Genomic DNA, 25,667 nt, shown 5'->3' with positions numbered 1-25,667 from the left:
AGGGTAAAATTCCAATAGTAATTTAGATAAACGGTTTCTCAAGGAAACTTAACAAACAAGCATTTAGTGCCATTCGTGAGCACTGCCATCAGCATGACCATCTTCTGAGTATAGATTCTTTTTCTATATTAGCCAGTCGTTCTAGTGATCTGGAGCTAACCACAATTGAAACATTATATACCATCAAAGAAAAACCATCACTCTGTAATAATGAACGGTCAGTTGAGTTGCTTTGTTTTTAATTCTGTGTCTATCTTCTGTAACTATCTTTGTATTTGTCTTTATTCCTCTGTTGACTCTTGCTTTTATAGGTTAAACGTAAAGTTCAATTTTAATTCTTGGTAGTTAGTTCTGATGTTTAATTTTATTTAATTTTAATGAGTTTTTTTTCTTTCATTGTATTTATTTGTTATTTTAGATGCCTGATGATGGGGTGTGTTAGAACCTCGAAACTAGTCATAAATAAAGAATGTTTCCTCAAGTACTGGTCTACCTATTCCTTATTCGACTCCACTTTCCACGGAATTCTTCTGTTGCATCTGTATATATATATATATATATATATATATATATATATATATATATATATATATATATATATATATATATATATATATATATATATATATATATATATATATACATACATACATACATACATACGTACATACATACATATATGATTATAATCACTTTAACGTGTGATTCGTTTATCAAACATCACCACAGGTGAAAAAATGAAAGAAACAACTTGGTAATAAAGAACTGAAACCGGTCAACCTACACCCAGTCTTTCATTTCTTTATGTATATGTATATATGTATATATATATATATATATATATATATATATATATATATATATATATATATATATATATATATATATATATATATATATATATATAATATATATATATAGATATATATATATATATATATATATATATATATATATATATATATATATATATATATATATATATATATATATATATATATATATATATATATATATATATATATATATATATATATATATATATATATATATATATATATATATATATATATATATATATATATATATATATATATATATATATATATATATATATATATATATATATATATATATATATATATATATATATATATATATATATATATATATATATATATATATATATATATATATATATATATATATATATATATATATATATATATATATATATATATATATATATATAATCAGAAAGCTACAGACGTCCTTTAATATCCAATTCACTCTACCTTGAAGTAATATATTTTCATATATGTTACCGAAGGAAATTTTAGTTGATAATAAGTCCACCCATTTCCGTGATGTCGAACCAGCGACGGACGAGGAATCAGGACTACAGTGACACACTAACCAGTCGGCCACAAGAGAGGGTATAAGTGAATACCATCTCCCATCAACCCACCCGTCGAACTCAGGTGTTTTGTGTTTGGAGACGATATCCACCCACCTCTGCCATGTTGACCGTGTAAGCGTTTGTAATGGCGTAGCCATATTATGACTATTTATCACATCACCGTGATTCATATACAATCAGAAAGCTACCGACGTCCTTTAATATCAATTCACTCTACCTCCCAAGTAATATATTTTCATATATGTTACCGAAGGGGAATTTTTTGTTGATAAAAGTCCACCGTCCCGTGGGTCGAACCAGCGACGGACGAGGAATCAGGACTACAGTGACACACTAACCAGTCGGCCACAAGAGAGGGTATAAGTGAATACCATCTCCCATCAACCCACCCGTCGAACTCAGGTGTTTTGTGTTTGGAGACGATATCCACCCACCTCTGCCATGTTGACCGTGTAGTGCGTTTGTAAAATTAGCCATATTATGTCTATTTATCACATCACCGTGATTCATATACAATCAGAAAGCTACAGACGTCCTTTAATATCCAATTCACTCTACCTCGGAAGTAATATATTTTCATATATGTTACCAAGGGAATTTTTAGTTGATAATAAGTCCACCGTCCCGTGGGGTCGAACCAGCGACGGACGAGGAATCAGGACTACAGTGACACACTAACCAGTCGGCCACAAGAGGGGTATAAGTGAATACCATCTCCCATCAACCCCACCCGTCGAACTCAGGTGTTTTGTGTTTGGAGACGATATCCACCCACCTCTGCCATGTTGACCGTGTAGTGCGTTTGTCGCAGGGAATTCAGCCATATTATGACTATTTATCACATCACCGTGATTCATATACAATCAGAAAGCTACAGACGTCCTTTAATATCAATTCACTCTACCTCGGAAGTAATATATTTTCATATATGTTACCAAGGAATTTTTAGTTGATAATAAGTCCACCGTCCGTGGGGTCGAACCAGCGACGGACGAGGAATCAGGACTACAGTGACACACTAACCAGTCGGCCACAAGAGAGGGTATAAGTGAATACCATCTCCCATCAACCCACCCGTCCGAACTCAGGTGTTTTGTGTTTGGAGACGATATCCACCCACCTCTGCCATGTTGACCGTGTAGTGCGTTTGTCGCATTCGTAGCCATATTATGACTATTTATCACATCACCATGATTCATATACAATCAGAAAGCTACAGACGTCCTTTAATATCCAATTCACTCTACCTCGGAAGTAATATATTTTTCATATATGTTACCGAGGGAAATTTTAGTTGATAATAAGTCCACCGTCCCGTGAGGGTCGAACCAGCGACGGACGAGGAATCAGGACTAAGTGACACACTAACCAGTCGGCCACAAGAGAGGGTATAAGTGAATACCATCTCCCATCAACCCACCGTCGAACTCAGGTGTTTTGTGTTTGGAGACGATATCCACCCACCTCTGCCATGTTGACCGTGTAGTGCGTTTTCGCCCGTAGCCATATTATGACTATTTATCACATCAGCGTGATTCATATACAATCAGAAAGCTACAGACGTCCTTTAATATCCAATTCACTCTACCTCGGAAGTAATATATTTTCATATATGTTACCGAAGGGGAATTTTTAGTTGATAATAAGTCCACCGTCCCGCAATGTCGAACCAGCGACGGACGAGGAAATCAGGACTACAGTGACACACTAACCAGTCGGCCACAAGAGAGGTATAAGTGAATACCATCTCCCATCAACCCACCCGTCGAACTCAGGTGTTTTGTGTTTGGATCACAATATCCACCCACCTCTGCCATGTTGACCGTGTAGTGCGTTTGTCGCAAACAGAATATGTATGACTATTTATCACATCAGCGTGATTCATATACAATCCCTAGCTACAGTGAAAGTATTTTAATATCCAATTCACTCTACCTCGAAAAATATATTTTCATATGTATTTACCGAAGGGGAATTTTTTCCTGATAATAAGTCCACCGTCCGTGAAGTCGATCCAGCGAACGAGTTCAGGACTACAGTGACACACTAACCAGTCGGCCACAAGAGAGGGTATAAGTGAATACCATCTCCCATCAACCCACCGTCAACTCAGGTGTTTTGTGTTTGGATAAACGATATCCACCCACCTCTGCCATGTTGACCGTAATGAGTGCGTTTTCGCCGTTTGCCATATTATGACTATTTATCACATCACCGTGATTCATATACAATCGAATAAGCTTACAGACGTTTTTAATATCCAATTCACTTTAGAGGTCAAGTAATATATTTTCAAAGATAATAATTTGTAGGGGTTTTTTAGTTGATAATAAGTCCACCGTCCAGTGTTCGAACCAGCGACGTCGATCTTCATCAGGAACTCCAGTGACACACTAACCAGTTCGGCCACATTATATGACAGGGTATTATGAAGCAGGTACCATCTCCCATCAATTAACCCGTCGAACTCCAGGTGTTTTGTGTTTGATTCACGATATTCCCCCATTTCTTTTATATGCCAACCAAACGAATTTTTAGTTGAATAAGTCCACCGCATCGAATAAACCAGCGATGACGCAGGAATCAGGACCGTGATCACTCAACCAGTCGGCCAAAAGAGAGGGTATAAAATACCCGTTTCAACCCACCAATTCAAAACTCTGGTGTTTTGTGTTTGGAGACTTATTATCAACTAAAATTTTAACATATATGAAAATATATTATATTCCTGATAGAGTGAATTGCGATTAAAGGAACGCCTGTAGCTTTCAATTGCATATGAATCACGGTGATGTGATAAATAGTCATAATATGGCTACGCATATAAACGCACTATTACGGTCAACATGGCAGAGGTGGTGGATATCGCCAAACACAAAACACCTGAGTTCGACGGGTGGGTTGATGGGAGATGGTATTAAGATCTATACCCCTCTTGTGGCCGACTGGTTAGTGTCATCAGAATCCTGATTCCTCGTTTTCGCTGGTTCGACCCCACGGACTGTGGACTTATTATCAACTAAAATTCCCTTCGTAACATATATGAAAAATATATTACTTCCGGTGCAGTGAATTGGATATTAAAGGACGCTTGGAAGCTTCGATTGTATATGAATCACGGTTTGTGATAAATAGTCATATTATTCTACGCAGCTGAAAACGCAGACTACACGGTCAACATGGCAGAGGTGGGTGGATATCGCCTTGGAAACACAAAACACCTGAGTTCGACGGGTGGGTCTGATCTAGATGGTATTCACTTATACCTCTTGTGGCCGACTGGTTAGTGTGTCACTGTAGTAATTTTTTTAATTGACCAAAGCATCTGGTTGGACCTGCTGGACGGTGGACTTATTTATCAACTAAAATTCCATATTCTTCAACATATATGAAAAAAATATTACTTCCGAGGTAGAGTGAATTGATATTAAAGGACGTCTGTAGCTTTTATTTGTATATGAATCACGGTGATGTGATAAATAGTCATATTTATATATATTTATATATATATATATATATATATATATATATATATATATATATATATATATATATATATATATATATCTATATATATATATATATATATATATATATATATATATATATATATATATATATATATATATATATATATATATATATATATATATATATATATATATATATATATATATATATATATATATATATATATATACACACACACGAAAAATTAAAAGACTGGGTGTAGTTCCTGACCGGTTTCAGCTTTATTTCCAAGCCTGGTCTTTCATTTTTTCACCTGTGGTGATGTTTGATAAACGAATCACGTGTTAAAGTCATTATAATCATATATATGTATGTATGTATGTATGTATGTATGTATGTATGTGTATATATATATATATATATATATATATATATATATATATATATATATATATATATATATATATATATATATATATATATATGTATATATATATACTGCAACAAATCACTGAAGACGTCTGATAATATATGCATACAACCAGGAAAAGGGTGAAAAGAAATAACTTCATTGATAACCCTCCTCCAGCTGGATGCAGATGTATACAATATACATATATTGTGTGTGTGCGCTTGTGTGTGTATGTCATGAAGTAAATGCCTAGCCTCCATTCGATACAACCTAAACTCGATTGCGTGAGCGTTTGACACTAGGCGAATTACCTAGCACGTGATTAGGAAGCAAATTACCTTAATCAGATCTCGGTTCCGGTTGAGAAACGTCCATTTGATCTTGGAGCAGATTGCTTCCAAAATTAAGCGGAATATCCCAAGCATAGTATAAACGGCAATGACGCTTTGAGGCCTGGTTTCAATTTAATTCACACACCCTGTTGCCCCAGGGACGACTGAAGTAGCAGCTATTTTTTGAAAGATGGTTTTCATAAAACTGTTTTCACCGATATTTCTATTTACTGTACACCGATAAAGATCAGAGATGCTATTGATTCCAAACCCAAGAAAAAGCATCATGTGTTTATATACAATTTATCTATGGAAATATATTGTATATGAAAAAAGTATAATAGTGAACGTCATTAGCGAACGGTTTGGCAACTTTCGGACCGAAATACAATACTGCTAACTTATTAAAGTATGGATACATCGTTCCTCAACAGTGACAAGACATCTCATATTCCATTAAATTATAAGAACTAGTCTAAGTTCTGTAATGAAATTTGTCCTGGGTGAGTTATAAGAAATAAGAAACTAGCAAAAAAAAAAAAAAAAAAAAACTGCTTGCAGCGCCTTCAATGAGCATGCGCAAAACTACTGGCCACCGCATTCTTCCATAATCTTTTTTATGTTGCCATTAAATTTAGAGTTGACATGAATGCTGCTGCCGGCAGGACTTTTAGCATTAAAATTAATCAACTCCCAGAAACTGCAGATATATTGAAAATCGTCAAACAAGGGGTTTTAATCTTCGTAATACTCACAAATAACTTCTAGGAATTTTTCGACACGTATGAATTAACTTGCACAATTTAATTTTGTCAAAATATCTTAAAGTATTGTTTGGCATTTCAGAGAATTCTCCTACGCCTAGTTCATCTGTCAGAAACCGGGCTTTCCAAAGTTTTTTCTTCGGTGGAAATAAAGTCAGCTTCATATGTTAGCCAGTTAAAGAAAAGTTTTGAAAGCATCAACTAATTAAGAGGAAGTTTCTGTATCATCTTTCATTTGTTGAGGGACAAATCGTCCATTATTGCGATGCTATTGTTGTTATTATGGCATTATATTAAGTTAAAATGCCTTGCTGAATATTGTAAGTACGCTTAATAAAAGTATTAAATTTCCATTGTCTTCCTCGTTTTGGAAGCAAGAACTTATTCCATATAACAGGAAGTGAAAATCATTTAGAAACTCGGTTAAATATGCGTAAGCAAAGGTTATTTTTCTGAACAATGAGAAATGAAAGGAAAACGGATTTTGTAATCAAAATACATCAAATCGTACAGAAAATGTTTCAGTCTACTCGGCCCTCGTTGAATCTCGAGAGCTCTTTGCAGAACTTTTTGTCTTGTGAACAGCAAAAGCATTGTAGATTATTAGACTACATTTCAATGTTCATTGTAGGACTAAAGGGTAAAATTAACATAATTTTCTGATCGTATGTGTACAACTATAAATAAATTAATAAAAAAAACTTTATTTCTAATACATCCTTTATGACTTACATAATTCAGTATTATTTTAGCTCCAGATAATAATATACACATGTACAAAACGTGTCTAGCAATTAGTCCTCAGAATCTCATAAATTTTTATTTGTTGTTATGAAAAATACCAAAACGATGCAATTAGCGGTAATGTAAACTGTTTACACAAAAATTATCCTCCGCATTTTATGCCAACGATTAACTGTTTTATTTTGAGATCCAAATGGCTTACTCGAGCATTATTTCAAAGTACAAGCACATGCTTCATAGTATTTGCTATTTATGGCAAGGAAATAAGTGCTACAATCTTCTAATACCAACATAATATTTCGATACATATCGTCAACACTTTTCGAAAACTTTAGATATGTAATATTATTGGATCTCAAGAACATTTGCTGAAGTTGGTTACCAAAATATCCTCGTAATGTTTATAATAATACAAAAGGCAGATTTCATTTTCTTAAATACTGTGGAACACAGATTCTTTAAATAATAAAAACACAGTTTTCCTCTTTCTTTCTTCCTCCCTTGAGAGCTAGTACGGTGAACTTTAGATAGCGCCGAGTCTTAGAATATTTCAAAACAAGTAAAGAATGTAAGTTTCCTATATTGGAACAAGGAAGGATTCCTGGCAAGGTGGAAGATATCACTGCCTGGCGAAGGTTCATAGGTCAAAACGCGGTCTCGAAAGAATTGCAACTTTTTTCTATGAAGTTTCAGATTTTGAGGCTTGTGATATGACAGCTCTATGTCCGTAAGTAAACGAATGAGACAGTGGTAAGTTACTAGAGTGGAACAGAAGTACTCATTCCTTGAATATTGTGAAATTCTGCGTTTTAAAATATCCAGGAAAAGAGAGTGAGAGATCTGTAGCTTTTTTTTTTTTGCGTAATGTTTTGTATTATTTTTTGCTATTCCCTTTGTGTTTTATATGACTATATTCTAGTTTACGTCCTTATTTTAAGCTTAGTCTGTGTTTGTTTTGCAGTTTTTTAATAATAATAATAATAATGATCATCATCATCCAATTAGTTTTTTAAGTCAAAATAATTAAATTATCCGACCCCAGGTTACTTCACTTTTAAATAAATATTACTCTACATAACATGAAATTCAAAACCAGCTATCCAAAGATTATAATTAGGCATTAATTACTTTCTCGTAATCAAAGGATCTGTTAGGAAACGTAGTTCAAGGCAACAAAACACTTCCTCCAAACACTTCGTCGCCAGGAAAGAAAAAGTCAGAGGAATTCGGAGAAAAGCACACAGTCCCGCTTCTTTTATACCGCTCATATTTTGCGGTAAATTAAACAGCGTTGTTCACAATGGCTATGGTGCATAATTTGAAAAGGAAACGACACCGATGTCTCTCGGTAAATTATAAAATTCAAACAGTCCCATCGCCTGGCTGTCGTCCGAGGCATATTTCTCTATCTTCCTCACTTCCAGTTACTTCATAGTCTCTCTCTCTCTCTCTCTCTCTCTCTCTCTCTCTCTCTCTCTCTCTGCAGTGTCTGGCTTATTAACAAAATTTTCTCCCGTATTCTCGGAAACGGTTGAAATTGTAAAATCGAGTAAAACAGCACATATACAAAAACGCTCTTCATTATCCATACTAAAATATAAATTTAATCTGTTTTCCCTTTGAACCTGATTATGTATTTGATTCTTGATGAATACTGAGTAGGTTTTGTGAAAGATATATATTTGTTTTCGTCTTCTATATAATGCTTCATAAAAACGGAACGCCACCAAAGATTAACAAATATTTCTCTGATTCAGCAACAACGTAAAACTTTACTCGCTACAGGATCTCCATCATATTGGTTTCCGTGACCAGCACTGATACGAAAGTGATTTGATAAAAAAAAAAAAAAAAAAAACATTGTCTCTCTCTTTCTCCCCAGTATATATTCTAATTTTAGTTACCTTCATCGTATCTTCTGACCATATTGTAGAAGGATGAAGATATTTAAGCTTTGTAGATTACCATATTCCCTCTCCTTTCTTTCTTGTTTGTAATCTGTTTTCATATTTCCGTCTTTTATTCATAATTTTCCATTTACCCTTATTCTTATGAATCAAAATTATCAGCTATTTTATGTTTTCTTCCTTTTTTCCTCTGCTTTTCTGAATCGAAATTTTATAATATTATAATATTATTTAATATTATAATGATATTATAATAATTTTAATATTATAATAATATTATAATATTATTTAATATTATAGTGGGGGAGACTATTGAGATAATATTAAACAAACTTTTTAATGATGAAGGTGCAATTTTTAATAATTTTAGTAGAAAATTTTTTAAACAACTTTTAGAGCTGGCCGTGCTGGACACGACCTTTGTCTTCAATGGCATTCTGTATAAACAAACTGAAGGGATGGCCATGGGATCACCACTTGGTCCAATTTTTGCTAACATCTTCATGTGCTCCCTGGAGGAGAGCATATTAGAAGAATATCCCATTAGGTTCCTCCCTCTATTTTATCGAAGATATGTTGACGACACGTTCTCCCTATTTCGTCATGAATGTCATGCAGAGTCCTTTCTGGAGTTCGTCAACCGGCAACATCCAAACATAAGGTTCACTATGGAGAGGGAGGTAAATAACAAACTTCCCTTCCTTGATCTTATTATTTCCAGAGGTGACTCAGGTTTTTACACAGGTATGTATAGAAAAAATACATTTACTGGTTTGGGGATGAATTTTTATAGTTCGTGTTTCTTTAAATTTAAACTAAACTCTATTTTAACCCTCCTCCATAGGGCTTATACCCACTCGTCAAACTGGATGAGTTTCCACGATGAGATATCCTTTTTAGTGAAATATTTCAATAATAATTGTTTTCCGTCACGACTTTTTTTCAGATCCCTAAATAAACTGCTACTGCAGAAAATGACTCAGGCAACACCGGAATCGACTGTGCCGAAAATGAAGATGTATGCAAGTTTCCCTTTCGTGCATGATGATACTTTTAGGAGAAAATGCACAGCCATTATTGAAAAGAGTTTTCCACCTTTAAATCTGAAAATCATCCCGAAAAAATCCCTTAACAATAGGGTCTCTGTTCAGAGTCAAAGACCGGCTCAGTCCTCTGCTTTCGTCCAGCGTTGTTTACAAGTACACTTGCCCGAGATGTGATCACGGGATATACGTGGGATGCACGAGGAGGCTGTTGAAGGTCCGCATAGATTCCCACAGGGTCATAAGTCACAGAACTGGTAGCAGGTTACCTAATCCTGAGCAATCAAATATACGAAATCATTCAAAATTATGTAAAACTTATATTGACAGCAGGGATTTTTCCATCTTAGGCCAAGTGCAGAACAACAACGACTTAACCATCCTAGAATCCATAATTATCAAGAGACTGTACTGTCGTTAAATACTCAATCGTCCTCAGTGAAATTGTTTATAGCCTAGTTTGGGCAACTGGTTTTCCTTACTCTGTTCTTATTTATTTATGTTAGTCTTGCTCTTTCTTTCATATAGGTAGGTTGTTTTAAGATTTTAGTGAACTCCTTTTACTTATTATTGACTTGTCTTAGAATGAGGTGTTTTGTTTTAAATATTTTTACTACATAAAGAGCTGTTGCCATTGCATTAATTTGGTACTCATGTTCGCAAATTATATTATATTTTATAGCCTTGAAAATGCGACTTGGAATTGTCATTCGGCATTGGAAATAAACTGTAGATGATTAGGATGCCTTTCCCTACTGCTTCCTTCGTGATATATATATATATATATATATATATATATATATATATATATATATATATATATATATATACATATATATATACATATATATATATATATATATATATATATATATATATATATATATATATATATATATATATATATATATATATATATATATATATATATATATATATATATATATATATATATATATATATATATATATATATATATATATATATATATATATATATACATATATATATATATATATATATATATATATATATATATATATATATATATATATATATATATATATATATATATATATATATATATATATATATATATATATATATATATATATATATATATATATATATATATACAAGGAAATATGTCTAATTTAGAATTACCATGTTATAAGGTGTGATGAAAGAAAGATCGCTTCAAGAGTGAACTAGGTCGAGCGCTCAGTCGCAAAATCATTGCATTCAGCAAATAGTTTGGTTACTTCAGCTGTTTGGCTTGATGAACACACAATATTGGCTCTGATTTGGGAGGCAGATGACCGAGCTGGTATGCGAGTGTGTAAGTTCGTGTGTTAGAAAATATGGATTGTGTGTCTAATTCTGCCCAAAAGTAAGTCTGATCGATTATTAGCAAAGCAAGAGCTTTATCGTCCAGACGTAGCTTTGAGTGTTCCAATCTCTTAGAAACTGGCAGATAAGGTAAAGTTCAGACTTTTCGTTTTTCTGTGTGAACTGTGAACTTGTGAATTTTACCATGATTCAAGACACTTATGAATTTGTGTGGAGAGTTGAACATAACCATTTATGTCACTTTAATATTCTATTTTATTGTGTTTTGTTTAACGTTTATTAACTATGCATTTTAAACTTTTCATTATTATGTTTTGCACTTGTATATTTGTGGGAGATTACGATTTTGCTTAATTCTTCGACAGATGTCTGTGGAATTGCTGTGGTTATAGAGAAGGACCCTGCAATCTTTGCAGTGTGGTTATTTCTCATGTGGTTGACTTTAAGACTAGATGTATAATGTCTAAGATGGAGTGTGTGAGAGTTTTGGGTGTAAAGACTTTTCAGTAGTAGTAAGACTTTTTTTAGTCAGAGTAAGAATAAATCTTGAGTAGACCATTTTGACTTGATAATTCATTTATTATGCATTTTAATCTTTTCTTTGTTCATTCATTACTTGTTGGGTTTGTTGATAATAAATCTATTTTTGTAGGAAAGATTGCGTTTCCTTAGAATATCCATTTCTTTCTGAGGATGATGTTCAAGAGAGAAATTCTGTGTGCTGTGAGAGAGAGAGAGAGATTTGCTGAGAGGGGAAATATGCAGCAGAGTCCGAGAGGGGGATCTGCAGGAGAGTGATAGGGAGAGGGGATATATAGTGAGAGCGTGTACCACGTCTCTGATGGTAGACTGCAAGGTCTATATTACGTAACACTTCTAAAAAGAAGTGTTTAATCTGAAATATATAACATATATATATATATATATATATATATATATATATATATATATATATATATATATATATAATTTTTTTATATATGTTTCCCGGTGCAGGTGGTTCTTAAGACTCTACATTTAGTACTTTACTCTAAAATGGCCTTGCAAGATAACCAGGACATATAAAAATATAAAATAAAAGGAGTTATACAAGAAGCGGAGGGCTCTTTCTCAAAGGGAAGGGCGTGAAACACGTGGATACAAAAATAGGTATATTTTCATGACACACAAGATCAAAGGGAAAATGAACTGAAACACGTTAAATTGCTGCTGCAGAAGTCCTCCTGAAGTGGGGGGAGAAAAGCTTGGGAATGCCAGGAACACGGACCAAGGAGAATTCTGCTACGATCGTCCTTCTGAAACGATATGAGGACCTAGGTTACAATCTAATGCTGGAATTTGGGGAATGAATTACTCGGGTGTGCGCTGAGGGTGCCAAGGACTTCCCCGAGGCTTTACTTGTGACTCACAGCAAGGAGGCAGTGAACACGTGGGCCAGGATTGAACCAAGAAGCATCAGGGAATACCAAGTTATAGGCCCAGAAGTTTAATAAATACACAAGGGCGAACATAACGTGACTAAGCAACTCGTTCTAGGTACTTTACCAAATAGTAGGGGCTGACGTCGGCGTTCAGCGTCGTCTTCTGCCAGGGTTCACGTGTGTGCATTGATACAGGGCTTCCCTCACCAAGGGACTGCTTTCAAGTCATAGGTCGGGTGGGAAAGGGCGCCCATGTGATGATGAAAGGCTGCAGTTGAGTTTTCGCTCGTGTTGGAATTTGCAAAACCCACTTGCACTGGTTGCTGGCCACGTGGGGTACAGAGCAGAGGGCAGTTAACTTCCACATGGCGAAGAGGGAAAGAGGCGGGGTGGCGAAGTCTGCTCTCGTGACCTCCTTTCTTAAACTACCGACTGTGTGTGAGAGAGAGCTTCTCTCGCCCTGACCTTTTATTGCTTCTGGACGGGTGTTGGGGGGGGAGGGCGATGTCCTGACCGGGTCACGCTTCTGTACCAAAGAAAACGGTGCTGGCCAGTTACTGCCCTCGGCAAGGATATATCTTTTGAGCGTCTCTTATAAACCCTGACTTCTACTGGTTGAAACTAACCCGAACCAGAATTCACTACCTCTCACAGGTTCAAAATAGACAGAGGCCTATCTATTGGCCAAGCAAAGCAGAAAGGGGGCCGCTTTCATAGCGTATTTTAGCGCTAATCTTTACAATATATGTATATATATATATATATATATATATATATATATATATATATATATATATATATATATATATATATATATATATATATATATATATATATATATATATCTATATATGTATATATGTATATATGTATATATATATATATATATATATATATATATATATATATATATATATATATATATATATATATATATATATATATATATATATATATATATATATATATATATATATAATCCCACAGAAAAAGACAGGCAGAAGTTCAGTACCAAGCGCTTTCACGCTTATTGACGCATCGAATGAGACACAAATATAAAGAAGGTTACAAAGTAAACAAAAGAACAAGAATAACAGATGGTCAGTTGTCAAAGGGTAATAAACAGAAAGTTAATCCAGGATAATCCGGGATCGAGCTGTCACAAACTGAACCTAAGATCCAACAAAAAAAAAATACTAAAGTTTAGGCTTACAAAATCCAAAAACATGTATAACCTTGAATACCAGATGGTTAATTGCCAGGGATTAAAAATCCGGGATCACGCGGTCACAAAATAATCCAAATATATACTTCACCATTAGGCAAACGGAATCTTACCCATTCAAATTGCAGAAACATGTATAAAAATTAATATTAATTTTGCTTATATTTATCAACAACTTTTTTAATTATTAAAGCATCAAGTTTAAATAAACCAAAACTTAAATTTCGAACACTTTCATTATTTCACTTAATAAAACAAGATTCGATGGTATTCCTTTTAACTGTGTCATTGCATGGGACTAAAAGGTCTTGCTTTACTCCAGTCAATAGGATGATCTAAATCTCTCATATGTACGAATAATGCATTCGATATTTGGCCAGTTCTCACAGAATATTGGTGTTGTTTGATTCGTTGTGAAAGTGGTTTTCCAGTTTGTCCATAATATTTTTTATCACATTTTTTACAAGGAACTTCATAGATACAGCCAGAAACATCTTTAGGAGAATTTTTTATCACTAAACTCTTAACATTAAAATTACTGAAAACAACATTTATGTTGAAAAGCTTTAAAATTCTAGGAAAAAATGTGATAAAATATATTATGGACAAACTGGAAAACCACTTTAACAACGAATCAAACAACACCAATATTCTGTGAGAACTGGCCAAATATCGAATGCATTATTCGTACATATGAGAGATTTAGATTATCCTATTAACTGGAGTCAAGTAAAGGAATATCATCGAATCTTGTTTTATTAAGTCAAATAATGAAAGTGTTCGAAATATAAGTCTTGGTTTATTTAAACTTGATGCTTTAATAATTAAAAAAGTTGTTGATAAATATAAGCAAAATTAAAATTATTTTTTATACATGTTTCTGCAAATTGAATGAGTAAGATTCCGTTTGCCTTATGGTTAAGTATATATTTGGATTAGTTTGTGACCGCGTGATCCCGGATTTGCCGTGGATTAACCTTTTCTTTTTAACCCCTGGCAATTAACCATCTGGCATTCAAGGTTATACATGTTTTTGGATTTTGTAAGCCTAAACTTTAGTATTTTTTTTTGTTGGGTCTTAGGTTCAGTTTGTGACAGCTCGATCCCGGATTATCCTGGATTAACTTTCTGTTTATTACCCTTTGACAACTGACCATCTGTTATTCTTGTTCTTTTTGTTTACTTTGTAACCTTCTTTTTATTTGTGTCTCATTCGTGCCCCGACGATGCGTCAATAAACGTGAAAGCGCTTGGTACTACTGAACTTCTGCCTGTCTTTTTCTTGCGGGATTCGCTTATACACTGAAGTCACGTGCATCTACTGTGATTTTTTAAATATATATATATATATATATATATATATATATATATATATATATATATATATATATATATATAGAGAGAGAGAGAGAGAGAGAGAGAGAGAGAGAGAGAGAGAGAGAGAGAGAGAGTGCTATATTTGTAGAGAGACACAAGTTTAATAGACACAAGTTTTTTTTCGACTTCCTCACACTTTTTGCAAATGGTTATCACTAACACACTTGAATCCTAGTTGGGTGCTTTGGGAAGTGTAGCACAATTATAACAGCAATTGAAGGAATAGAGAACGGTGATGTTATTTGTGATTATTGTTGATTTTTGCTTATCAGGAAGACCTGCAGGATACCATGACATTAGATGAACTCATCCTATGTGGCCTAAAACTTTACAATTTCTAGAGGAATGACACACACAAATTTTTACGGGGATACCAGGAGCGAAAAAGTCTGCGCCAGCACAAGGCTGGCTCGATCTAAAACGAAGGAACAAAAAACGTCCGCAACTCCATGTACCGAAGCATATTAACAAAACATTACTAATTATCCGTAACTGCACATATTGCCAACTTAATTAATTTTGTTAAATCTCGGAGTTATCTCTCAGTAACAAAGTCCAGAAGCACAAGTAAACTCGCTGTAATACCGGCAAAGATACAACAACATTAAGACACATAATCAGAATGTTATCACGAGATACGGGCCCTGTTGACTCTGCATTTGGCCTGCCACCAGCTCACAGGGAAATTGCCACATATGTCGTGTTGACAGTCTAATCAAGTAAGAGGTACGACTTGGAGTTTGGTTTTCGCTTGTATAACGAGGCTCTCCATTTGACAAAGATATCAAATGAACAACTCCACAGATCATATTCATTTAGCTTTAGTTAACTCTATAGTTTATGAAAGTATTTATATTAAAAGTATTTATAGTTGTTATAAAAAGAGTTGGATATAAGAAAATATCAATAGGTTGTATCTAAAACTGAATTTTGGTTAAGGATGTATTTTAGCGACCGTCATTTTCGTTTTGGAACACTGAACATCAAGACGTGTTTTCTTGATATTCTGCGCGTAAAGAAAAGAAAACAAAAACATCCAAATATACTACTAAAGAATTATTAATCCTTCTTAACACAGACTGGATCTTGGCAATTCAAATTTTTCTTTTCTTTTTTTATCGCTGATTAATGTAGACAGAAAAATAACATTTAACAAACGTAGAAACTTTCATGAAATTGCGTGAAAACAAGCTGGGCAAAACAAAAATTCCTCCGACAAAATGTTAGTTTTTTATGTTTCTTTTCAGCCAGACTTCTCGACATGAAAATGACGTCTTGTTGTCTTTGGCCGTTTGGTACCGGTTCCTTGGCCTCTGAAATTTTTAGATTTTTGTAAATAATATCCATATATATTTTGAAGATATACATGATCTCATGTACTGGTGGTCGCGCGGTTGTCGGTTCATATTAATCGCCTTTAAGCTAACACGTGACCTTACTTAGGGGACCCCCGTAAGAGTAGCAAAGTGCAAAAGGAATAAGAGGCCTGGCGTGGACCTGTGGTGATCGCATGTCGTAATCAGAAGGAAATTTTCATTTATATTGTACCTTCAGACCTAAAGTAGCTTATATTTCTAAATGAATGTCCTGGTCAGACAAAGTCATGCTGTAGCGACCCATTCGATGGATATTCGCTACTTTTCACAATAATCTTCATCCTTCCAAATGTTTATGAATTCTCTTTCTCTATATATACCCTCCTTGACGATGTTGTCATGAAAACCTCTCGTTACAGATAACTCATTGCCTAATGCATCTCCTGCGAGGAAACGCTTCTATGGCCCACGTGTGCTTCCTTACAAATTATTCATTATACCAAGTGTTGATTGACGGGAAAACATCTTCATGCTTCTAGACGGGAAAAGAGAAAAGGGTTGAGCGTCACCAAACGTTACTGAAACTTGTCACAGGTCTTTGTAGACTCGCATGAGAGACAATGGTCCGTCCACAAGTGAGACAACAATACCAGAAGATGAGTGTGCACAAAAAGATGTCGCAGCGCAAAGGAAGCACCGAAAGAACTGGCCAAGGGTTACTTGGAGAACGGCCGCAAACGACAACGGGTCGTACTGAGATCCATGAAGCCGAGTGAGTGAGTGCGTGTAAAATATTGTTTTGGTTCAAAGGATGCAAATTGCAACGAGCGAAATGGAAAATAAAAATCTTATGATGAAGGCCGAAGAGGAAATAACACATTCGTCTCGTGACGTTCTCTCACCGTATTGACCGTGGCAAAATGTCCATTACATTTCCTGTTTCGAAAGCACGCCTGCCAAACATTTTCTCATATTTTTGTCTGACGTAATCACGTTATTGCTGGGGCACCGCGTCGCTGCCTGACATGAAAAATGTCATTGGAATTCAAGAGGACTATTTGAACTAGCAACGAATTAACAAAAACAATGCTAATTATACAGCTGGTCATGGGACTATGTGGGGTGGCTTGCGAAGTGAAAGAAAAAAAAGTTAAACTACATGAAAAATACGTTTATTTTAAAAACACGCATTGATAGTCAGTAATATTAGAATTGTTATTTCGGTCTGAAACTATGCTTGAGATCTCCCCTGCTTAGGCTTCCCTATTACAGTAATTTTCATCCCAAGACGCAAGCCTACCGGTTCTGGGAGTTAGAATCTTTCACTCCCATCTCTCATATTGTACCGGTCAATAGAGGGTCGAACCCGAAACTAATTACTATAAATCTGGAATAAATTTTAAAGTGTTCTTTCATATGTACATACGAGTATTTCCAGAAAAAAAAACCCACCGGCCATCTCCTCGAGCGTTTTACAAAATTTGATCCTGAAGTTAACATCTTTATACATAAAAAGCTGCTCGAAATGCAAAGATTTTGATTGAATGGTAACTTCAGCATTGCTTATTTTTTAGACATAACTAAGTCCATTTTCAATTAAAGGACTTTTTTACACCAATAGATTAAAAATTCCATTAGATTTTGCAATTTATGTTTCTATTTTTCTTGTAGGGGGCCCAAAAAATATAATATAATATAACATAAATATCTTTTTTTTTTAAAGGATTATATGGTCTTTTTGCGTTATGTGATAGTATAGAGTTAATCTTATTTACCCCTATATAGTGATATCTTATTGAAACTGCAAAGGCCTTGGGTAATCATATAGTAAACCAGGGAATGACAAAGTCGAATTTTAAAATGTCTCTTAAGAGGACAGCAATTTCCATCTTGAAGCTTTGGGTGTTATTCAGCATATATATATATATATATATATATATATATATATATATATATATATATATATATATATATATATATATATATATATATATATATATATATATATATATATATATATATATATATATATATATATATATATATATATATATATATATATATATATATATATATATATATATATATATATATATATATATATATATATATATATATATATATATATATATATATATATATATATATATATATATAAAATATATATTTCCCAGAATTTGAGATGGATTTGTTTGCCTAAAATATGACTGACCAATATAAATTCAGCAAACCAACTTTTGTTTAGAGCATCATACAGATTTTTTTTTTTTTTTTTAATTTTCCATACAAATGGTATAGATACTTTTTTTCCAGGTATGATGTCGTGCATAATTTGTAAGAAGTCATTTGTTCCTATTGTTCAAGTAAAAGAAAAAGGACTACTTAGTCTTATTGAATATAGCCAACAGAGAAATGAAGAGACAATCTACCAGCAACTGCTCACCAGTAAAAACGAAGGGCTTGATGTTTTGGTTCACGAACACTGTAGGAAATGGTTCAACAATAAACGTAGAATTTCAACAGAATCAGAAAAGACTCAAAGAAGAAAGCCACGGAGATCAACAAGTTTGTTTGACTGGAAAATTGATTGTTTTTTATGTAATTCAACCTGCAAGATAGATAAAAAGAATCCATCGAGACGGGATTAGCATCTTGCTTCGACAATTCAACTTCGCGAGAAAATCTTGGAAGCTTGCAAATTTAGACTTGAAACTGACGAGCATGATGAATGGGCTTTAGAAGTGCAGGCCAGAGCACTTGATTGCATTAATTTTATTGCTGCAGAAGCTCGACATCATAGAAATTTCCGGCTTCGATTTGAAACGATTTAAAATCTCTTACCTGCTAAGCAAAAATGTTTAAGAGGTCGACGAAGTAATGAAGGAATGAAGAACAGTTTTAACAAAGCTTGTGAATGATTAGAAGCTGAAACTTCCATCCACTCAATACCAGAGTTCAGAGAAAAGGTTATAGAATTTTCAGATAATGATGAAGCATATGATTCTGGGTATCTAAAAAAAACTATTGAAAGACCATTATGGTGGCCACATATCCTTTTCTGAACAACATGGAGGAGAAACACTAATATATTTCCTTGATAAGAAATTCCGAGAGAGAAAAGATGACATACAAGAGGAAAGTAGAAGGATCATTGAAACTGCTGCAAACTTAATCAGAGCAGAAATTCAGGAAAAACAGCATGACTCATCAGCATATCCAACTACAGAAGAAATAACAAGTCCACGGATTCCTGATAGCCTTAGAATTTTTATGGCTAGCTTTACCAAGTCCACACTTAAGCAAGAATGTATAGGACTATGTATTGTCAAGTTAGTTTCTCCTTTGATAATATCACCTATCCGTGTGATAAGATGTAATTGCAAGTTGTCTTCACGCAATCCGTGTGGTACGAATCAATGCTCGTGCAAGCTAAATGGAATGCATTGTGTTTCTGCCTGTGGCGATTGTAGAGGATTTGGTTGTAACAACAGCTGTGACAAAAAATAAGTCAGTGACTGTGAAGAAGAAACTGGCCAAGTGTTTAATGAGGAGGATGATGATGTTGAAAACATTTTTGACATTTAACATATTCTTTTTTTGTTTCATAACTGAAGACTTAAAGATTATTTTATTTTTTTATTCATCATGCATTCTTGTGTCTTTTGTGTGTGAGCTCAATAGGAAAATGCCTACTTCAGAACTAGCATAAGTGAAAACCATGTTTGATAAATTCTTAACAACAAAAATAAGTGTTCCAAAGTAATGAAGTACTAAAAGATATATCTCCCGTTTATTAACCCTGAGATGGAAAACTATTGACAATAATTTTATGTAATGCTTTTCCATAGTTTTGTTCAGTGCAACAAAGGCATACCCACCTATTAATGAATTCCATTATCCTTTATAATTAGGATTTTAACAGGTTACATTCACACTGTATCTCCTTATAATTCAGTTTAACGGGGTGGCTTTAGGAGCACACATTGTGAAAAATGCTGAAGGACTTAGCTGGTTGGGTTTTTTCTGATAAAATATAAGTATTAAAGAATACTTTAAAACCATTTCCAGCTTTATAGTATTTATTTTCGGGTTGGCTCCTTTTTAAGCCTGAATTGACCGGCCTATATATAAGTTAGTAAACTCCATCAGACTCCATTTCCAAAATTATCTTTTTTCATGGTAGCTTCTGCGCCGCCTCTCTCCCCCTCTCCCCCGCCCACGTCAAAAAAAAGAAAAAAAAATCTGAAGAGTGGGCAGTCCCCTCTTCCTCGTACAAACGATTTTTTACAAGGAACATTACGAAACAAATTCTGCCGTCAGTTAAGCCTCAAAACATGAAACGTTTCTGATAGCTTCCCATATTCTGATAACAGCGATGGAGATTTCAATATATTTTTAGTAGGCAGTGTGTTACTACCAGTTATTAGATTTCAAACTAAATATGAAAAGACCGATTGCCGTTTATAGATATTTTTATAGTTTTAAACAAAGACGCCAATATTCACAACTGGTTACATCCATTTCATTCTTTTTTATGTCTCAGTAAAGATCAGGTTGCATTCAGCCTTTTTCTCAGACGGATCAGAAAAATTTCTTATCGGTATGTCCAGAGATAACTTGGGACAATATCTCAACCTCAGACACAATTTTCTCTACCCACAGAGAATAAAGGTATAAAAATATTCTGCAGAAGTCTTTCAAACAGCATCCAAGTAAATTTTAACATTAGAATAAACCTCCCATGTGTTAAAAACATTAGAATGACTTTACATGAAATATTCGATAACTCGCTAACTGTTTTGTATCCAAAAACAGGAATAAGCAGATTCTGGTGTTTATGAAATAACATACAACAGCTGCAATGGAATTTATCCTAATTAAGCCAGTATTTCCGTTTTTAAAAAGATTAATTGAAAACAGGAGAGCAAGATGTGGATAATAGAGCTTTTGGACTCTTTTACATTTAAAATTTCTGTAACAGCATTGATTGTAGTGAGGCCACGTTGATTTTTAAGATGAAATACAAGTACGAAAGCAATAGGCAATCATTAACCAAATAAAGGAAGTAGCCCAGGAAATCGGGTGCCATTGAAAAGTAAAGTTTATGACCTATTCGTATGCCAGCGGATCATGGGACTAGCCCGCCTTTTTACATGCTTTTATTCAACTTGACTTCTCCGTCTGTCCATCCGTTTGGGTCAAATCTTGTAACTAAATTTTCGACCTGTTCCCTTTGTCCAGTGGACTTGAAATTTTGCATGGTTACTCAATCCCGGTGACAATACAACCTTACATGATCAGTAAGTCAGCAGTGACCTCTATTGACCCTACAGTGACCTCTCCCAGTATCTCAGGATTTGTATGAGACTCACCAGATTTTTCATACCATTTTTGGCTCGACGGGGTATCACGTTCAGTTTCGGTAGCTGCAATCATAATTAGGTTACAATTTCTGTCAAAACTAAAAAGTATAAAATAAAAAATATAAAAAAATATTTTAAACTGGCTTTTATCAATACACTAAAAATTAAAAAAATAATTTTTTGAGACACACCAGGATTTTCTTACAATTAATCATGTCTGCAGAAATAAAAGTGCGAGCGCCAAACATGGAACGAAATGCAACGAGAAATAAAAAAATATATTTCTTTTCTTGCAGCATTTCCTTCCATGTTTGTCATCCAGACTTTTTTTTTGTAGACATTAATTTTAACAAAATACCGGTGTCTCAAAAAATCATTTTAAAATTTTTAGTGCATTCAAATAAAAGCGTGTTTAAAACAATTTTTTCTTATTTTTTTATTTTATATGTTTTTTCAGACTTGGTGTACTCTAGATTAGTCAACATTTGGACTTTTAACACAAGGTCAGTAAGTGAATTACTGTTCGAAATCTCTCCCACGCTGTTTTCCCCCACCTGTATGTGCCATATAGGCTAAATAACTTTGAATCGTAATTGATTGGGCTTTAACACAGAACACGTGCTTTCGAAATCACACCAAGAGAAAATTTAAACACTGGTATTACCTAGCCTAAACTGCCCTTAAGTTGCACTGGGGAAGGGATAACTGGAGGATTATCAGGGATCTTTACTGAAATTCAAGGCATATGGGCGAGATACGGGAGGCCAAAGCAGAACTCTTAACAAGGGAAAAATGCTTTGTGAAGTAAGGAGTTAAAGTTTAAAGGAAATGGAAATTTAAGGAGTTTAAGTAAAAAGGGGAAGGGCTGGTTTACTGACTATTTGCGATGCACAAACCTTGTCTGATAATTGCGGTACCAAACAATGCGACTCAGCCATTTGTAGATGTGCTTCAACTCCAGCGTGAATGAGATGATGGGCGATAGCTTACTCCCAGCACTGAGATGAGAAGCGTCTGCTCTTCCAAATCAGCGGCATCTTGTGAGGCTTTCATCTTTAGTCGACATTCCTGCAAACATGTGAGACAACTGCAAGAGGGCGGAAAAGCATCCTTAAATATTAATTACTTAGAGGTTAAGGTCCTACCTGGCAGCTAGTCCCACTATGCTATTAACCTTCACATGTGCTAACTACTCCCACATCACGTGATGCGGTGCAAAAGGGTGGAGGGAGGTATATCTGCTACCCACTGGTGCTAACAGCTCTGATCTAGTTCAAACTATGCTTGTTTCCGCCCGTCGCCCACCAATTTTCACGGCCCGACAGTCAAATGAATAGCAGACTGCAGTTCAAAATTAATGATGCACGGGTATCTACATGAGGGAGGAATATATCCTTGACAGGTCCCCCCTTTGGAAAGGCCTTCACACCCTTCCGGGTGTGAGGGTCTTAGCTAATTAGTCCCGACTGGCAGCCCGTGACCCTACATAAGGTGGATTGGCACTGCAACATCTAAAGGAACCTACCTAACTGCTAAGAGGGGTTCTGGGTGGCTAATTTACAGGCCTAACCTACCTAAGGGTATAGATATGGCTACTAACCAGCTGCGATGACAGGAGAAATCTTCCACCTAGACAAACGATAAACATCTAACCCCTGACAACTAATACTATCCCGACTCTGGCACTGAATGAGCTGGCACTAGCGAATATTTTTGTGTGCTGAAGTTGTGAGTCGGCACTCGCTACGATTGCGTGCAACAAATTGGCTGCATTAACCTGAAGGAGTAATTCCTGTGTATGATTACGTAATACTGTTTGGTCTAAGTAGGTTGGAAGAGGTTGATGAAAGGAGTTAGTAGTACAAGGCCTAAGTCGTTAATGGTTAATGCTGCAGGATCAGAGGTCACACAGGCTACCTTCTATGGGCGGAGTGCCAGGATCGCTCTGAGATGGAAGCGACACTGACTCTGAAGAATGGCCAGGAGTGCCATCAGGAGCAGGATCAGGGGCAGCCTCAGGGGCTTTGGGCTGATTTCCCACTTTGGCTGCTGTGACAACCGTCGAGGGAAGAGAATCAGTGTCTGCGTCCTGGCCAGACAGTTCCTGGTCGACCAGAAAAGGGGTAATGTCCAGGCCTGCCAGAGGGTCGTCCTCAGCAGATGGAAGAGTGTGGGAAGAAGAAACGTTAGCGGTCAGAGGTTCGCACTGTGCGATGATCACGGTGATCCAGCACTGGCACTAACTCAGGGCCAGGCACGGGAAGTACGCTTGGCAGGGAGCATCCAGCCAAGATAGGCGGAGCTTGGCACTGACCAGTGCTCGCAAGTGGCACTGGCAGCGAATTGGTGTCAGACAAAGCTGAAGGGGGACCCGGGGGATCAAGACCCCTCGGTGTCCCTGGCGTGATTTGGGACAGCGATTCCTGTCTTGATGAGAGGGCTGAGCCTCTCGGTTCGGTGGAGTTGGCCGCTGCGGTTAACCTACTGGGGCACTTCGACCATCTCTCCGAGTGCCCTTGCGTTGCAGGTCCTTCAGCGATAGTGGGCGAGGTCCCTTTGTGATGAGGGAGTGATTCTTCGGTGGCCGTCCGGTCGCGAGACCTAGAATATGGACATGGTGGATTAGGTGCTGTCGTTCTTATGCGAACGGAAGGTTCGACTGATGGTGACACAGCTGTCACAAAGGCTGTGTCCCGATCTGAAGAGGTTGTTGTGGATGTGCTGGTGGAAGCAGTCAGGCAGCAGAGTGGTGTGGGGGTGGGACATCCCCAGAGGATGTCTCGTCCAAGCAGGAACTCCACTCCGTGCCTAATTTGCTTGACAACGCCAAGATGTAATTGTTTGTCGCTCCATGATTGATCACCTGAGCTCAACTGTGGGATGGTCAGGGACTTTGTCCACACCCAGGTCACGGTCCACTTGGTGTGCTCCTCTACCTTGGCACTGGCTGGCACCAGGCCCCTTGATCGGACAATGCTTGCAGGCCAGTGTGTCGGCGGCTGTGGTGGCAGGTGCTCTGGTGGGCTGGAACCGTCAGAGAAGCCACTGAGACGGACAGTGTCAGACCCTCTCAGGGTGAGTTCACTACCAGCCGGCTCAGCTAAGGTGGTGGCGCACTAATCATATTGACGTGCCTGGGCGTGACCGCATGTTTGGGCATGCAGGATACCTGAAGAAGAGTCTCCTGAAGCTCCACGAGTATCGGCAGGGGCCCGGGAATGTGTTGATCTCACGGCAGTGACCAGTGTTGGGAGCGGTGTTGAATTAGGCGGAGAGGAAGACTGGCGGTTGTTAGTAGGCTGCGAGGTTGTTGCCCCTGCTGATTGCTATCTTTGGCGGCAATCTGCTTTAGCATGGCATTACTTTTTACAGATAGGGCACGGAAGTTTTGTTAGGCGATCCATTCCGTGGCGATTTAGGCCTGAGAGGTGTCGGGTGGCACTATTTTCTTAGCGCGACAAGGTGCTGTGGGAGTATGTCTCCCAGGCATCAGCTAGCGGCAGGCTTCCTTGAGGTATTTGT

This window comes from Macrobrachium rosenbergii, chromosome 12 (assembly GCF_040412425.1).
Source record: "Macrobrachium rosenbergii isolate ZJJX-2024 chromosome 12, ASM4041242v1, whole genome shotgun sequence".
Taxonomy (NCBI): Eukaryota; Metazoa; Arthropoda; class Malacostraca; order Decapoda; family Palaemonidae; genus Macrobrachium; species Macrobrachium rosenbergii.
Note: the sequence above shows the minus strand (reverse complement) of the source record.